Here is an 18,170-nt window from a genome sequence, read left to right as displayed (position 1 = left end):
TAAAAAAGCTAAATTTAGTTTCAATACAAAACAGTTCACAAGAAAAAAACTCTTTCTGATTCCCGAGTAATGTATACACTATTTAAGAATGTTATATTTCAGATGGATGCGGAGAGTTCTCGTGGATACTGTACACACGTTGAAGTTTTAGCGAGGACACAGAAGTTCGCAGTAGTTCTGAACAGTTAAAAAGTACAACCTTCCAAGACCTCTCAGTGGTGCAGTAACTTTTAAGTCGTGACATGTACACGACAATAGGCAACAATTACTCCGAAAAAACGTCAACTGTCAATGAAATGACCTGCAATGTCACTATAAATTGTAAGAACTAAGTAATACATGTAAATATATAAAATTAGAAAGACTTTTTAAGGTGTACTACTGAGAGAGAAACTACTTTATTCTTTATAAAATTATAAAGAGCAGTATAGATTAGTTACATCATTATATAATGCATATTTTGTTTATTATACGATTATGTTTGCTACAGTAGTATATTGAGTGTTTTTACTAATCTTGAATGATAGTTGCTTGTGAAGTTCCTGAAACAGAATTAAGAGTCAGTTCCAGTATAGAAAGACGACAGATTATTTACAGTTAATCTACTAAAACACAATAATTTTATTATTCTGTGAATAATAATAAGCTGACTTGACAAAACAAAAGTAGTTATGAAGGATATCAAAAAATGATCCAAACTCAAACTGATTAATGGAGGTGGTGTCGTACAGCTTTAATGAATGTTAAGAACTATATTATGCAATCCGCAAATGTAACGGTATTTTTTATTAGACACGATCGATTTCGGTCTTGGATAAGACCACCATCAATCCAAAATGCATCTTAGCTATGCAGACACATAGCTGATGTTGGTCTGATTCTAAACCGAAATCGATCGTCTCTAGAAAGTATACCGTTACAGCTGTGTATTGCATAATGTAGTTCTCAGCAAATTTGAAATTCTCAAGCAATACACTTTCTTGCGCTAGTAAGTATCTGCGAAATGGACGTTGAAAAGATATTAATTCTTGGGTAAAACATGAATTCTAATTTTTCTTTTTCGCAGCATCCCGTTTTCGAATATCGATAAAGAGCGCTTCACTATAGATCTATGGTACAAATAAATAATAATGTAATAAAATGGACAGGAAAACGCCAATTACGAGGCTCTGTAGTTCTATAGGGGAATGATTTAGTGCAATAATCAATATTTATGTGATGAAATAATATGCTTCATGGATAACAAGACATAAGCATAATGTTAGTGTAAAAACATAGTGAGACCCCAATTTATCTGACATAATCACTTTGGCAGTCAGAATAGTGGAAAAAATAGGCATCTGTGAAAATCATATGTCACTACACAATTATGAGTTCAAATACCAAAGTACATGGGATGTAAGTGTGTCATTCGTTACTATACATTCGTGTTTTGTGTAGATAGTTTTTTATAACTGTAATGAAGGTTAAAAATTGCATAAAGAATCAAAGACCTGCATCAGTATTATTTATTAAAGTCGATTGATTTCGGTCTAGGATCGGACCAGCATCAGGTTCAAAAAACACCTCAGCTATGCATTTTTACAACCAGAATAGTGGTTATAATTTGCAGACTGTTCCATAACTAATACGAGGTGCATTCAAGTTCTAAGGCCTCCGATTTTTTTTCTAATTAACTACTCACCCGAACTCGATGAAACTGGCGTTACTTCTCGACGTTATCACCCTGCAGACGTACACATTTTTCACAACGCTGACGCCATGATTCCATGGCAGCGGCGAAGACTTTCTTAGGAGTCTGTTTTGACCACTGTAAAATCGCTGAGGCAATAGCAGCACGGCTGGTGAATGTGCGGCCACGGAGAGTGTCTTTCATTTTAGGAAATAGCCAAAAGTCACTAGGAGCCAGGTCAGGTGAGTAGGGAGCATGAGGAATCACTTCAGAGTTGGTATCACGAAGAAACTGTTGCGTAACGATAGCTGGATGTGCGGGTGCGTTGTCTTGGTGAAACAGCACACGCGCAGCCCTTTCCGGACGTTTTTGTTGCAGTGCAGGAAGGAATTTGTTCTTCAAAACATTTTCGTAGGATGCACCTGTTACCATAGTGCCCTTTGGAACGAAATGGGTAAGGATTACTCCCTCCCTGTCCCCGAACATGGACACCATCATTTTTTCAGCACTGGTGGTTACCCGAAATTTTTTTGGTGGCGGTGAATCTGTGTGCTTCCATTGAGCTGAATGGCGCTTTGTTTCTGGATTGAAAAATGCCATCCACGTCTCATCCATTGTCACAACCGACGAAAAGAAAGTCCCATTCATGCTGTCGTTGCGTGTCAACATTGCTTGGCAACATGCCACACGGGCAGCCATGTCATGCAGGATTGTGTGCACAGAACCCACAGAAACGCCAACTCTGGAGGCGATCTGTTTAACAGTCATTCGGCGATGCCCCAAAACAATTCTCTCCACTTTCTCGATCATGTCGTCAGACCGGCTTGTGCGAGCCCGAGGTTGTTTCGGTTTGTTGTCACACGATGTTCTGCCTTCATTAAACTGTCGCACCCACGAACGCGCTTTCGACACATCCATAACTCCATCATCACATGTCTCCTTCAACTGTCGATGAATTTCAATTGGTTTCACACCACGCAAATTCAGAAAATGAATGATTGCACGCTGTTCAAGTAAGGAAAACGTCGCCATTTTAAGTATTTAAAACAGTTCTCATTCTCGCCGCTGGCGATAAAATTCCATCTGCCGTACGGTGCTGCCATCTCTGGGACGTATTGACAATGAACGTAGTCTCATTTTAAAACAATGCGCATGTTTCTATCTCTTTCCAGTCCGGAGAAAAAAATCGGAGGCCTTAGAACTTGAATGCACCTCGTATTAAGTGCATGCGCATCACGTATATTTTGGACAGTAACACATATGTGGCGCAGAAACAGCTAATATTAGTAATGGGGAAGTCTACACCTTATACCTGCTATTTTGATTGTGTAAATGGATAGTGAAAGGCTTTTTAGACCTGATGATTGTCTGATCCTAGATTGACATCGATCGTCTTCAATAAAAAAAAATACTGATACAGCTGTGTATTTCATAATACAATTCTTAGCAGTACAGTTTTTCTAGAGATTTTAGAAAAAAGAAGGAAGATTGGTGTTCAATATGCCGTCGACATCTGGATCATAGGAGAGGGATATTATAAAACCCCTCCAACTGTGGTGAACTATCAACAAATATCTAGGTCTTGGATAAATTTGTCATCGAATTTGGCACAATATTTGCACCATTTCTGAGCGGTCAGTAATATCAAAATAAGTAATGTCTACATATACTTGGTTTGTGATAAATAGTTTCCAAGTATAGATTTAGGATTCACATGCGTTTTTCAAACCAATGGGTGCGATGAATTACAGTGAACTTGTTATTATACATTTATTCTGAACTACTAAAAGCAGATAATTATCACTCTAAATTCCATTTGTAATAAGATACAAGTTCTTTCACCATTTTTGTAAAATCGCAGTAATATAAACACATATGGATGAATTATGACACAAATACTTTGTTGTTATGAGTCATTTTACTTCTATGGATGGTGTTTGAAATCTAAACATGGTTATTTAACACATAAATGTAACAAAAAATATTGATAAAAGATTTAGATGGCTGTTAGCTACGTAACTTCTGTTCAAAGCTAAGAGGAAATCAAGTGAAGTAAGCTTAGCAGATTACAATTTTTTTTTAGTACACACCACAGAACGAGCAGATGGACTAGTAACTCTGATACGGATTAATCACCTAACTTACGCTGATCAGCCAGAACATTATGACCACCGACCTGCCATCGATACAAACCCGTCCACGCGAGAGGAGCGTCATCTGGCGGGGAATGACTGCTAGTCAGACACACGCGCGGTGCATGCAGTATCAGTGAGAGTGCTGTTCGTGTGTAGAATGAGGAAGGCGTGCGATCTATCAGAGTTTGACCGAGGGCAGATTGTACTGGGCCGGAGAATCGGCACGAACATTTCGGAAACTGTAAGACTTGCGGGAGTTCGAGGAGTGCTGCAGTTAATGTCAACACGTGGCGAAACTAAGTTGAAACAACGTCCAGACGTCAAGGGTTCGGGCGGCCACCCCTCATTAGAGATGTCGGATGTCGTAGGCTGGGCAGACTGGTAAAACAGGACAGGCGGCGAACTGTGGCGGAACTAACATCATACTTTAATGCTGGCCATACTACAAGTGTGTCCGAACACACAGTGCACCGAACACTCCTAATAATGGGCCTCCACAGCCTACGACCCGTGCATGTGCCAATGTTAACACAACGACAATGGAAAGTAGAACTGAAATGGGTACGTGACCATCAGCACTGTACATTGGCGGAGTGCCAAAGCGTTGAATGGTCTGATGAATCCCGATACCTTCTTCGTCATGCCGATGGAAGGGAGCGAATGCGTCGTTTTCCAGGGGAACAGCTCCTTAACGCCAGTACTGCGAAACAGAGACAAGCTGGCGGCGGTTACACTAAAGGAACATTCACGTGGGCATTAATGGGACCAGTGGAGCTCGTGCAAGACATCTTGACAGCCAAGGAGTGTCGTACACTGGTTGCAGACCACGTACACCCCTTCATGACGATCATGTTCCCCGACGGCAGTGGGATTTTTCAGCAATATAATGCGCCATGTCACAAGGTCAGGAGTGTGATGGAGTGGTTCGAGAAACACAGTGGCGAGTTGCAATTGATGTGCTGGCCTCCCAACTCTCCATATCTGAACAAAATCGAACACATCTGGGTTGTGATTGAATGTGGTGTCAGAGCTCATCACCCCCCTCCCCGGAATTTATTGGAATTAGATGACTTGTGTGTGCAAATGTGCTGCCAACTCCCTTCAGCGACCTACCGAGGCCTTGTTGCTTCCATTCCACTATGAGTGGCCGCTGTTATCCGTAACAAAGGTGGACATACTGTCTATTATGCATTGCGTATTGGCTCTGAGCACTATGGGACTTAACATCTGAGGTCATCAGTCCCCTAGAACTTAGAACTACTTAAACCTAACTAACCTAAAGACAACACACACATCCATTGCCAGAAGCAGGATTCGAACCTGCGACCGTAGCAGCAGCGCGGTTCCGGACTGAAGCGCCTAGAACCGCAAGACCTCCGTGTCTATTATGTAGGTGGACATAAAGTTCTAGCTGATCAGTGTATCATGAGAGAGTACAAACTACGTAGCAGTAGGAAAGTTACTGAACTAAAGTCCAGGGATAAAAATACATTGTTACATGAAGCATTTCACGAGCGGGCCAACTGGAGACACTATAAAGCAACAGCATCAATATTTTTTAGAAATAATAAACTAAACCTCGTAGTTCTACCAAAAACAATGAGAAAACGCTCTTTACAAATTAAAGTTCAGACACAGATGAGGTGCGTTGAAGAAGAAAGCAACGTGACAAGAGACGAAATACACAGATGACGGTTATCAGAGACGTTTGACCATGAAATTAATAGAAGGAAGGAGGGAAGTGTGGAGGCTACCAAACTTCCAGCTTCAAACTGAGATACAGCTTCTTTACCACAGCAGATGCGAGATTTTTAGAATATATATCGTAGAGGATCACTTCTGGTCTCAAGTACGGTAATACTTGTGGTTACTTTTCCTCGCAGAAAAGCTATTACTGCTATAGATAACAATAATAATAATAATAACAATAATAACCTCCCATGAATGAAATACTTTGCGCCAAGGTTGTGGATAGCGTGCCCTAGCTAGGCACACAGTCGGACGAGCAAAAACATCTGAAGGCTATCTGTGGAGATGCCAGACTAACATACGGTTTCTGAGGATGGATAGCAACCATTTCAATACTAGTAGGAGGAACAATCCGGATGATAGACTGATCTGGCCTTGAAACATTAGTCAAAATGGCCACGCTATGCTGAATTAGCAAACAGCTGAAAGCAAGAGGGAACTATAGGCGTTATAATTTCTGACCACATTTAGCTGTACCGAACACTTTAATGATGTTGTCGTCCTCTTGGGTAAAATATTGCAGAGATAAAATAAGCCCCCAGTCAGATCTCCAGGCGGGGACTTCTCAGGAATATGCTATCATTAGGAAATAAACCCAGTTCTAAGCAAAGAAGGGAAGGCAGAAAGGTGGAAGGAGTATATAGAGGGTTTATACAAGCGCGATGTACTTGAGAACAATATTATGGAAATGGAAGAGGATGTAGATGAAGATACTGCGTGAAGAGTTTGACAGATCACTGAAATACCTGAGTCGAAACAAGGCCCCGCGAGTAGACAACATTCCATTAGAACTACTGACCGCCTTGGGAGAGCCAATCATGACAAAACTCTACCAGCTGGTGAGCAATATGTATGAGACAGGCGAAATACCCTCAGACTTCAAGAAGAATATAATAATTCCAATCCCAAAGAAAGCAGGTGCTGACAGATGTGAAAATTACCGAACTATCAGTTTAAAAAGTCACAGCTGCAAAATACTAACGTGAATTCTTTACAGACGAATGGAAAAACTGGTAGATGCGGACCTCGGGGAGGATCAGTCTGGATTCCGTGGAAATGTTGGAACACGTGAGGCAATACTGACCTCACGATTTATCTTAGAAGAAAGATTAAGAAAAGGCAAACCTACGTTTCTAGCATTTGTAGATTTGGAGAAAGCTTTTGACAATGTTGACTAGAATACTCTCTTTCAAATTCTGAAGGTGGCAGGGGTAAATACAGGGAGCGAAAGGCTATTTACAATTTGTACAGTAACCAGATGGCAGTTATAAGAGTCGAGGGGCATGAAAGGGAAGCAGTTGTTGGGAAGGGAGTAAGACAGGGTTGTAGCCTCTCCCCGATGTTATTCAATCTGTATATTGAGCAAGCAGTGAAGGAAACAAAAGAAAAATTCGGAGTAGGTATTAAAATTCATGGAGAAGAAGTAACAACTTTGAGGTTCGCAAATGACATTGTAATTCTGTCAGAGACAGCAAAGGACCTGGGAGAGCAGTTGAACGGAATGGACAGTGTCTTGAAAGGAGGATATAAGATGAACATCAACAAAAGCAAAACGAGGATAATGAAATGTAGTCAAATTAAATCGGGTGATGCTGAGGGAATTAGATTAGGAAATGAGACACTCAAAGTAGTAAAGGCGTTTTGCTATTTAGGAAGTAAAATAACTGATGATGGTCGAAGTAGAGAGGATATAAAATGTAGACTGGCAATGGAAAGGAAAGCGTTTCTGAAGAAGAGAAATTTGTTAACATCGAATATAGATTTAAGTGTCAGGAAGTCGTTTCTGAAAGTATTTGTTTGGAGTGTAGTCATGTATGGAAGTGAAACATGGACGATAACTAGTTTGGACAAGAAGAGAATAGAAGCTTTCGAAATGTGGTGCTACAGAAGAATGCTGAAGATAAGGTGGATAGATCACGTAACTAATGAGGAGGTATTGAATAGGATTGGGGAGAAGAGAAGTTTGTGGCACAACTTGACTAGAAGAAGGGATCGGTTGGTAGGACATGTCCCAAGGCATCAAGGGATCACAAATTTAGCACTGGAGGGCAGCGTGGAGGGTAAAAATCGTAGAGGGAGACCAAGAGATGAATACACTAAGCAGATTCAGAAGGATGTAGGTTGCAGTAGGTACTGGGAGATGAAGAAGCTTGCACAGGACAGAGTAGCATGGAGAGCTGCATCAAACCAGTCTCAGGACTGAAAACAACAACAAAATAGGAAATAAAGGAAACCAAAGAGAAATATGGTACGGTCATTACAGCTCCTGCAGAAGACATCAAAATATTGAGGTTTGCCAGTGATATTGTAATCCTGTCAGAGGCGGCAAAGCAGTTGGAAGACCACTTGAATGGAATGGATGGTGTCTTGAAGGAGGATACGAAAGAAACATCAACAAAAGTAATACAAACGTTATAAAATATAGCGAATGCTCAAACGATGCTTCAGGGTACTTGGTAAGGAATAGAATAACACACTAAAAGTAACTGATGAGATTCACTATTTGTGTGGCAAAATGATGGACGGGTGGCCAAAGTAAAGAGAATATAAAATTCACATTGGCAATAGTATGAAAACCATTTCTGAAAATGAAAAATTGTTAACTTAGAATATAAATTAAAGTGTGAGGTTGTTTTTTATGAAGGTATTTGGAGTGTAACTTTCTACAGAAATGAAGCGTGAACGATAAGAAGTTCAGAAAAGAATAGAATAGAAGCTTCTCAAATGTGTTGCTACAGAAGATGTGTAAATCGGATGATTAATGATGACACACTGAATTGAAGTCTGGAGAAAAGTAGTTTGGATCAACTTAACTAAAAGAAAGAATCGGTTGACAGCAGCCATCCCGAGAAATCAAGGAATTGTCAGTTTTGTAATGGATGGGAGTTTCAGGCGAAACTGTTGACTGGAGACAAAGGTTTGACTACAGTAAGAAAGTTCAAATTGATATAAGTTGCAGTGGTTATGCAGAGGTGAAGAGGCTTATACAGGATAAGCTGGCGTGGAGACCAGCATCAAAAAAATCTTTATATTGTGAGAGAACATGCACGTTTTGGTTTAAGTGAGTCTTTAATTACAGTGTAGAGTATGAGGTCTTGAGTAGTATTGACATATGTCGCAAGCCATGCAAACGGACACTGAGGAACTCCTGAGTGTGGGTGTGGATGTGTTACAGTCTTATGCTCAGGAACGCTGAATCTAGAGCACTTACGAGAACGAATTTTAACTGTTAACTCCTACCCCAGCTTGAAAAAGTTTGGTGGCTGTTCCTTTAGAAATACTGCAGAATAGGTTGTTCCTGTGTGTAAATGGGGCAGTTCAGAGAGCTGAAAGGAGTGTTGATCCTATTTAGCGTGGTCAATCTACTTAAAGGCTGAAGCAGGTAGACGGACAGCTAAGCTGGACGTCCCCATTTCAGCACCATTTGTCTTCTCTGTTGTGCAGATGGACCTCTCACCACGAGCAACTGATGTGGAAATTTCACCAAATCATACAAACATTTAATACACACACCACAACTTGCAAAACAATACCATCACTTTATTTTAAAGTTAGACATCCTTACTTAATAATAAAAATATTAATAATGTATCTATGCCGATTCTGCAGCACTTTGCTCTTAAATGTGGTACTGAGCCTTGCGATATCACTGAGTCAAGTGCAACTGCTAGTGTGGGATGTCAGCATGCAGGGACAAATGCACGACATCACAGTTTACACACTCCTCGTCTACGATACCATTATCTTGTGACACGCTCCTTTTGACGGCACCGTCAAGCCCTCGTTTCCTCCACATCCCACTCTAGGCTCCAAAAAGAGCCTAGAATTTACCCACCACTAGAACAGAACAGCCAGCCACAGCCAAGTACTTTGGTGGCCATTAAAATGAAACAGTTAATCATAATGTAGCCCCAGAGCAGCTATTTTGACTGTGCTCAATAGCCATCTGAGTTTTTCTACCATGTTCAAGAATATTTATCCAAAAAAATTACACAAAGAAGCAAAACTCATACACACACACACACACACAATGTTCATGTTCAAAATAAATATTTTACACATCTAAATTGTTCTGTGTTGCTTAGCAAGTGTCTATTTTTTTCCAAGCCAGAAATGTGTGGAAAAATACGTCAGCAACACAACGTTTATTTTAATGTTATTTCCACAGTTTCTCAAAACAATACTCCATCAAAACACACATACACACACACACACACACACACACACACACACACACACACACAATGTTTATGTCCAATGTTACAGTGGCAAGTCCTTGACAAAAGTACACTACTAGCCATTAAAATTGCTACACAAAGAAGAAATGGAGATGACAAACGTGTATTCATTGGACAAACACATTATACTATAACTAACATGTGATTACATTTTCACGCAATTTGGGTGCATAGATGCTGAGAAATCAGTACGCACAGCAACCACCTCTGGCCGTAATAACGGCCTTGATACGCCTGGGCATTGAGTCAAACAGAGCTTGGATGGCGTGTACAGGTACAGCTCCCCATGCAGCTTCAACACGATACCACAGTACATCAAGAGTAGTGACTGGTGTATTGTGACGAGCCGGTTGCTCGGCCACAATTGACCGGACGTTTTCAATTGGTGAGAGATCTAGAGAATGTGCTGTCCAGGGCAGCAGTCGAACATTCCTGTATCCAGAAAGGCCCCTACAGGACCTGCAACATGCGGTCGTGCATTATCCTGCTGAAATGTAGGGTTTCGCAGGGATCGAATGAAGGGTCGAGCCACGGGTCGTAACACATCTGAAATGTAACGTCCACTGTTAGAAGTGCCGTCAATGCGAGCAAGAGGTGACCGAGACGTGTAACCAATGGCACCCCATACCATCACGCCGGGTGATACGCCAGTATGGCGATGACGAATACACGTCCCAATGTGCATTCACCGCGATGTCGCCAAACACGGATGCGACCATCGTGATGCTGTAAACAGAACCTGCATTCATCCGAAAAAATGACGTTTTGCCATTCGTGCACCCAGGTTCGTCGTTGAGTACATTATCGCAGGCGCTCCTATCTGTGATGCAGCGTCAATGGTAACCGCAGCCATGGTCTCCGAGCTTATAGTCCCTGCTGCTGCAAACGTCATCGAACTGTTCGTGCAGATGGTTGTTGTCTGGCAAACGTCCCCAGCTGTTCACTCAGGGATCGAGACGTGGTTGCACGATCCAGTACAGCCATGCGGATAAGATGCCTGCCATCTCGACTGCTAGTGATACGAGGCCGTTGGGATGCAGAACGGCGTTCCGTATTACTCTCCTGAACCCACTGATTCCATATTCTGCTAACAGTCATTGGATCTCGACCATCGTGAGCAGCAATGTCGCGATACGATAAACGGCAATCGCGATAGGCTACAATCCGACCTTTATCAAAGTTGGAAATGTGATGGTACGCATTTCTCCTCTTTACATGAGGCATCATAACAACGTTTCACCAGGCAACACCGGTCAACTGCTGTTTGTGTATAAGAAATCGGCAGGAAATTTTCCCCATGTCAGCACGTTGTAGGTGTCGTCACCGGTGCCAACCTTGTGTGAATGCTCTGAAAAGCTAATCATTTGCATATCACAGCATCTTCTTCCTGTCAGTTAAATTGCGCGTCTGAAGCACGTCATCTTCGTTGTGTAGCGAATTTAATGGCTAGTAGTGTACATAAAGGGTTCTGAAAGCAGTTAGATTCCTACAGGTCATTGGCGACAAGTTTTCATCCTGTCTCGCAGATGAAACCGATGCTGGCAACCCTCGCTACAACAAAAAAGGAATCAATATTAAAGTTTGACATCCTGTAGGCAGCGCAGTCATTAGAGAATGAGAACAAGCTGGAATTACGAAATGATGGGGACGAAAGGGTCTCATACACTCAACAAATATGCAGGTTACAAACACACTGTAAAACTGTCTAAACCGTTTACAATCTGTGGCAACATCGTGCACATAGGGGTGGACAAGAAATAAAATAACTGTTACACATAACAAGTTACTGAGAATTTATAATTATCAGAATAATAAGTTATCAGTATTTGGCTGTGATATCAGAACAACCAAAGTTTTGTGACATTTGTTTTACGGCATTCATACTATCATGGATGTCATTTGTTAGTTTGACTTTCTCAATAATAGTAACATCATTTAACTTGCCATCCTTTGGCCGGTTTTTATAGTTATTTCCGAAAACCTTCTGTTGCACTATCGACTGTTATTATTTCGACTGTTCTCAACAACAACAAAACTACTAAGATTAACACTAGAACATCCTACGGCCTGTGCCTTGTACTGTTCTCAACAACTGTATAACAGCGAAAAGTAGTATAAACATTTAACGCCGTGTGGCTGAGTTGACGCAGTTATATATTAGTGAGTTGTTATTAGGGACAGACATTGACAGTCATATCCGCTGAACCGTGCAGATACGGAAATAATACATTCTCGTCTGCAAAGATAAATACCTGTCAACGACGAAAGTCAGCGCGTTCAGTTTCCGAACAGACAGTGGACACGCTCGGTGCACAAAGAAAATTTCATCCCAGTAAAACAATATGAATTAATTTTTTGCTTTCTTTGGCTTTAAAATTTATGGTAGTGGAAGAAGTGTGAAAATAACATTTATTGTGCAATACTGAGACTCGTAACATACACTGCCTAAAATTCGAGTACGAGTTAAAATTTGGAGCACGAATTCTAACCACTTTGCTATGTTTTCAGGTGTGTGAACTACATTTGTAGTCCATTAGAGAGAGAGAATTCAGTAATCCATTGACAGAAAAACTATAGTTTACGCTGCTGCCTTAGACCGTCCTTACCTGAAGAAAAGTTTCTTAGTTTCTGGGTGATCTTATGTGGGATTGTTGATTTGCAAGTGTGTGACTTCGTAGTTGTACACTGTAAACAACATTGCTATTAATAAATAACTGTCAAAAATTTTAATATTTCTTCTCATTTTCCAGATACAGTTCCCATTCTGCAGTCTCGCTGCCCCACGTATCCCCATACATAATCATAATCTGAAATAGAACAATCTCAATATCGCAGGAAACGCTTGGAGATTTCGCAGCTTAAAAATACTGTAGTTTAAAGAATAAGTATTCGTACTAATTGCATAGTGCCACTCAAGTCATTATAATACCTGAAAATATATTAAACATATTGCAGGTTATTTGTTCATAATACTAAAAACAAATTTCGTTTGCCTTTTGAATATGAAACACATCCCATACCCCTAAATTTTCAGCCATGTCCTTATTTATAACAATTTGGTTTTGTATGTTAAGGCTGATCACATACTTTTGAAGAGAGTGGAAAGAGGATATGTTCAAGTTAAAGACTTGATGGATTGATATCATATGACTATGGAAATACTCAGATTAAAAAAGATGACAATTACAGTATATCAGCATATTGTTAACTCTCCTTAAGATTTAAAGTTATGGGTATTAGAGGATGATGACGATGATGATACTGAGATTCTGGACGGAAAATGTCTCTGCTTTCTTTATATTAGTGGTTACTGTACATACAATTTTGTTAAAAAAACTGTAACTACGGCAAAGTTTCTCTGCTGACAGAAACTAATTTGACAGATAGGTACAGCGTTAATATACAAAGTGACTACAATTAAAGTTAAATTTTGAAAACGCTGTAGAAATAACACCACTGGTCAGAATAACGTCAAATTGCAACGGAATATTATAGGAAAAGGGGGAAAACGTATGGCAGAAGAAAAAAGTGTGAAAATTGATAAATATATGGCGCTGTATGTGTTAGAATGCGTAAATGAAAACAGCTGTCATGTGTACGACCATTGAAGTTGGAATAAACACGCCGGGTACTCGGTTTTCTCCTCCTTTCGCGTCTGCGACGTCTGTCATGACTGTCTCAATGCAGCATCGCGCTCTGCTTGTAAAGCTGTATTACAAGAATGATGACTATGCACACATCGCTCTGCAGAATTTCCTGACTGAAGGGTTTCAGAAAAGGCGTTGGTCCGATGACTACCGTGGGTCTGGAGAAAATGATTCTGAAATTCGAAAAGATGGGTTCTTTAACCTGGTAAAGGGAGGAAACGAATTGATTCGACGTCAGTGAAAACATTGGCCACAGCAATGCAGGAAGAGACAAGTGGTGATGTGAAAACGTGTAGTGCACGGAGAATTGACCGAGCATTGGACACACCCGTGTGCATGGTGCGTAAAATCCTACGAAATATCCTTCTCTGCTACCCATAAAAAATTACCCATGTGCACGAGTTGCTTCCTGTTGACCTAACAAAAGAAAGACCCTTGCTTTAGAATTTCTTGCTCGCATGAAAGTGGACAATGATTAGCAGTGGAAGATTTCGTGGACAGACGAAGCCCACTTCCATCTGATGGGGTATGTCAATACACAGAATTGTCGAATATGGGCAACGGAAAATCCACACGCAAATCAACCAGTACCACTTCATCCTGAAAAGGTCACTGTTTGGTGCGGGTTTGCAGCATCATTTATCATAGACCCATATTTTTTCGAAGAGAAAGGTGCTTGTTACCTGTCCTGGTAAGCTCTATGAGTGTCTTTTGCGTAACCTCGTCATTCCAGCTCTTCAACAACGTGGATGTGTGGATGGGATCATTTATATGCAAGATGGCGCACCCCTGCACATTGCAAATCCAGTTAAGCAGCTGCTGAGGCACCATTTCGTAAATGCTAGAACTATAGGCCGCCATTTCCCTACTGCCTGGCCGTCTCGGTCACCCGATCTTAATTCGTGTGACTTCTGGTTGTGTGGCTATCTGAAAGAAGTTGTGTTCAGTGTTCCGATTACAAACTTAGCTGCATTGAAGGCATGCACAGAGCAACACATTCTGAACTTGACCCAGGAAACACTTCGATCAGTTGTGGAACATGCTCTTTCTCGATTTCAACTTGTTTCAGAAAACGGTGGACAGCATACTGAACATGTTTTGCGCCAGTCACACGGAAATTAATAATCCGGCTTGATTTTGATTGATGCTTTTTATGCAGCTTTTAGCCTCGATTTGTGGTGGTGGTGGTGGTTAGTGTTTAACGTCCCGTCGACAACTAGGTCATTAGAGACGGAGCGCAAGCTCGGGTAAGGGAAGGATTGGGAAGGAAATCGGCCGTGCCCTTTCAAAGGAACCATCCCGGCATTTGCCTGAAGCGATTTAGGGAAATCACGGAAAACCTAAATCAGGATGGCCGGAGACGGGATTGAACCGTCGTCCTCCCGAATCCGAGTCCAGTGTGCTAACGACTGCGCCACCTCGCTCGGTTTTGGCCTCGAGATAATGGCCTCAGGACAATCAAAAACCGATGTGATTGATGCTTTTTATGCAGTTTTTGGCCTCAGGTCAGTGGCCTCAGGATTATTAAAAACCGATGTGATTGATGCTTTTTTGGGGTCAGGACAATTAAAAACCAATGTGATTGATACTTTTTGTGCGGTTTTTGGTCTCAGGACAGTTAAAACCAATATTTCCCATCCGATGTGATATGACCTTGCTATGGTGGACAGGCTTACGTAACTAATAGTATCACACCTTTACACCCATGCACACTGAATAGTACAGTTTGTACAGTTTGTACACCATAGGCATTGTTTTATGATTCACGTATAATGTCGTTATTCATTATTTTCTCGTAGAAAATGAACATGTGTTTATGAATAAGAGTTTCTATTCTTTTTTAAAAAAACTGAAGAAGCAACGGTCAAATGTTTTGTGAAATTAATGGTCTGAGAGTAAGAAATAAAAGAGATTAGAGAAACATTTCACAAGTCTTTGAATGTTGCACGAAATCATGTACAGCAAATGAGAGTGCACAGTCAACCTAATAGCCTACACGAGATAAATATTATGGTGTTAGCTTTAAAATTCTTAGCCAAGTATTGAAATTTAAATTCTCAATCGCCACCTCATTTTCCGTACACGATTTAAGCATGATTCAAAGGTGAGTAAAATGTTTCTCTAATCTATTTTATTTCTTAGTTTTAGACAAATAAATTCACAAAAAATTTGATCAGGACATTCTTCTCAAACTTTTTTATTTTAAAATTTGTTATTAGCAGTTAACGTCATAACGCCATAACTCGTTATGTGCAGACCTTGAAGAGAAGAATTTTTAATACTTTATTTACATAGAAACCAGCAGATCTTCGTAAAACGTTTCAGTTTTCCATCAAATCACCAATTAGGTGTTTTTTAATTAGCCCGATTACTATCAGGCATTTAAACCTATTCTTTTTTGTTTCCAAAACTAGACCTCACTCTCGTTAATTTGATTCGCCATTGGTTCATCTCATACTCTTCTCTGACTGTGAAAATTCGGATAAAAATCCATTGTGATCATGTTATGCTCTCCACATGTTGTCACTCGGATGCGGTATGTAGGGACATGGAGTCAACACAGCTTACGTTATAGTAGCTTCTCATTTATCATTATTATTGAGGTAGATCAGGATAGCATATGAGCTTCCTTTATCTTGTTGAAAGATAACGTCACGGTGACTTCGCAGATAGGGCAGAGCCACCAGCCTCATCACGTAAAACATGTCACGCTTGCTGTCTAAATTACCTGTTTTTCGAACCAGACGTAACCATGTTGTATACCCAAAGGCTTTCCGGTCCACATAGCCAGGTGTTGGACCTGTACCACGATTACTAGTGCAAACTGGTAACGTCTATTCTCCTTCGAGCTTACACACACAGATAGATCCATTGTGTGCTGTATACAGCTTATATTACAATTTTTAGAGTAAACGCATACTTTTAAAAGTATACGATACTAGAAGCAAAAAAGTGTCAGTAAACATAGGTAAGCAAACCCGAACAGTTTGCGAGATAATTGCGACTTCGTGGTTACCAACCAGCACTGACTTGTTTCTGTGTAACCATCATCCTAATTAGAAAAAGTTAGCAATACTGTAGGCCTACAATTAAGAAAAGTTGTTGGAGATACTTTTGTACAAGTGTAAGTGTCCTGAATTAACCTGAAGACAGTTACACGACTGTACTCGTAGTTAAAAGAAATGTTCAATGTTTTGTTCTGGTTTCCGTACGTATGTCATCTCACCACAGCCGCAAAATGTATCGGTGCTCCATTATGCATCCAGCGTATTCTCTGGCGCTGCTCTAAGGAAATAACCTCAAGCAATACTGCAAGACAACGCCGCAGAAACGGGAGGTAATTCCGTCCGTCGAGTTTGTTTGGTAACATGCATGGCCCAATACAACGATCGCCTAGTAGTCGTACCTATACATACAATGAGTAACGTCGTCGATATGGAGACGTGCACAGTATCTGAGGTGGCGCCTAGATGACTCCAAACATGAGAATTATGATAATTACACACACCATCGCAAGTGAACCCTGCTTCACCTGTAAATAAAAGGTTATTGTCAAAAAGAGTGTTGCTTACAGATTTTTGTTGCGATCACTGATACAACATTTGTCTAGGACCAAAGTCCGCTTTACTAAGACACTGATCTCGTTGGAGGAGGAGGTTAGTGTTGAACGTCCCGTCGACAACGAGGTCATTAGAGACGGAGTACAGTCTCGGATTAGGAAAGGATAGAAAAGGAAATCGGCCATGTCTTTTCGAAGAAACAATTTAGGAAAATCACGGTAGACCTAAATCGATATGGCTTGATGGTTTGAACCGTCGGCTTCCTGAAAGCGAGTCCAGTGTGCTAACAGCTGGGCCACGTCGCTCGTTCATCTCGTTGGAAGTACACTGCCTTGAGAGCAAGTCTTGCCTCCATTATCAATCGCAACGTCAGAACTGCCTCTCTCGTGGTTTCGTCTTTCCCAAAGCCAAACTTATCGTCATCTAACACTTCCTCAATTTTCTTTTCCATTCTTTTGTATATTATTCTTGTCAGCAACGTGTATGCATGAGCTGTTAAGCTGACTGTGCGATAATTCTCGCACTTGTCAGCTCTCGCACTCTTCTAAACTTTGGGGACGATATTTTTGCGAAAGTCAGATGGTTTATCGCCAGACTGACACATTCTACACACCAACGTCAATGGTCCTTTTGTTGCCTCTTCCCCCAATGACTTCAGATATTCTGCTGGAATATTATCTATCCTTTCTGCCCTATTTGATCTTGATATTTTGTGCATTTACCCTGAAACGCTGATCATTTGCCTATGTAAGCTTTCGTACACTTCATGCCAATTGGATGTCTTTTACATCCCGTTTGACATGGCGCCCGCCGCTAACCTGTGATCTTGTTCAGAGCGCGCACTGTAATCGATTATAGTGCGGGTGGCGCTCCGGTGGCAATTTGCTATGACGTCGCTGGCGTGCGTTTGCGGTGGCCGGCGGAAAGCGAGAGGGTAGTTGGTTTTCCGGGTACTGCACGGAACGCTCTGCCTCACCTGCTAGTGACTAGCGCTAAGGTTGTGCCTCGCAATATGAGTAGAGTGGTCTGGGGCGGAGGCGACTCGCCGCTGAGCTGGCCATGCGGTGATAATGAATTGGAGTCGGCGTACTTGTTCTTCCTGCCTGTCTGGTGTGGAGTTCCGGTGGGGTCCTGTGATACTCTGGCCCGACGACAACTAGTTGCTGAAT

General features: G+C 41.2%; 1 protein-coding gene across 3 annotated transcripts in view; it reads right to left on the bottom strand.

Moving 5' to 3' along the window:
• Positions 1–365: 365 nt before the first annotated feature.
• LOC126297539 (transmembrane protein 43 homolog) overlaps positions 366–18,170 on the bottom strand; it is a 255,443-nt gene continuing 237,638 nt past the window's right edge. For 2 of the 3 annotated variants that reach the window (XM_049988452.1, XM_049988453.1), the window contains exon 8: positions 378–542. The gene's annotated coding sequence lies outside the window, so the exon portion shown is untranslated. Of the gene's footprint in view, positions 543–18,170 lie in introns of all 3 variants that reach the window. The other variant, XM_049988451.1, reaches the window with a different exon arrangement.

This window comes from Schistocerca gregaria, chromosome X (assembly GCF_023897955.1).
Source record: "Schistocerca gregaria isolate iqSchGreg1 chromosome X, iqSchGreg1.2, whole genome shotgun sequence".
Taxonomy (NCBI): Eukaryota; Metazoa; Arthropoda; class Insecta; order Orthoptera; family Acrididae; genus Schistocerca; species Schistocerca gregaria.
This window is presented reverse-complemented; position numbering and strand designations above follow the sequence as displayed.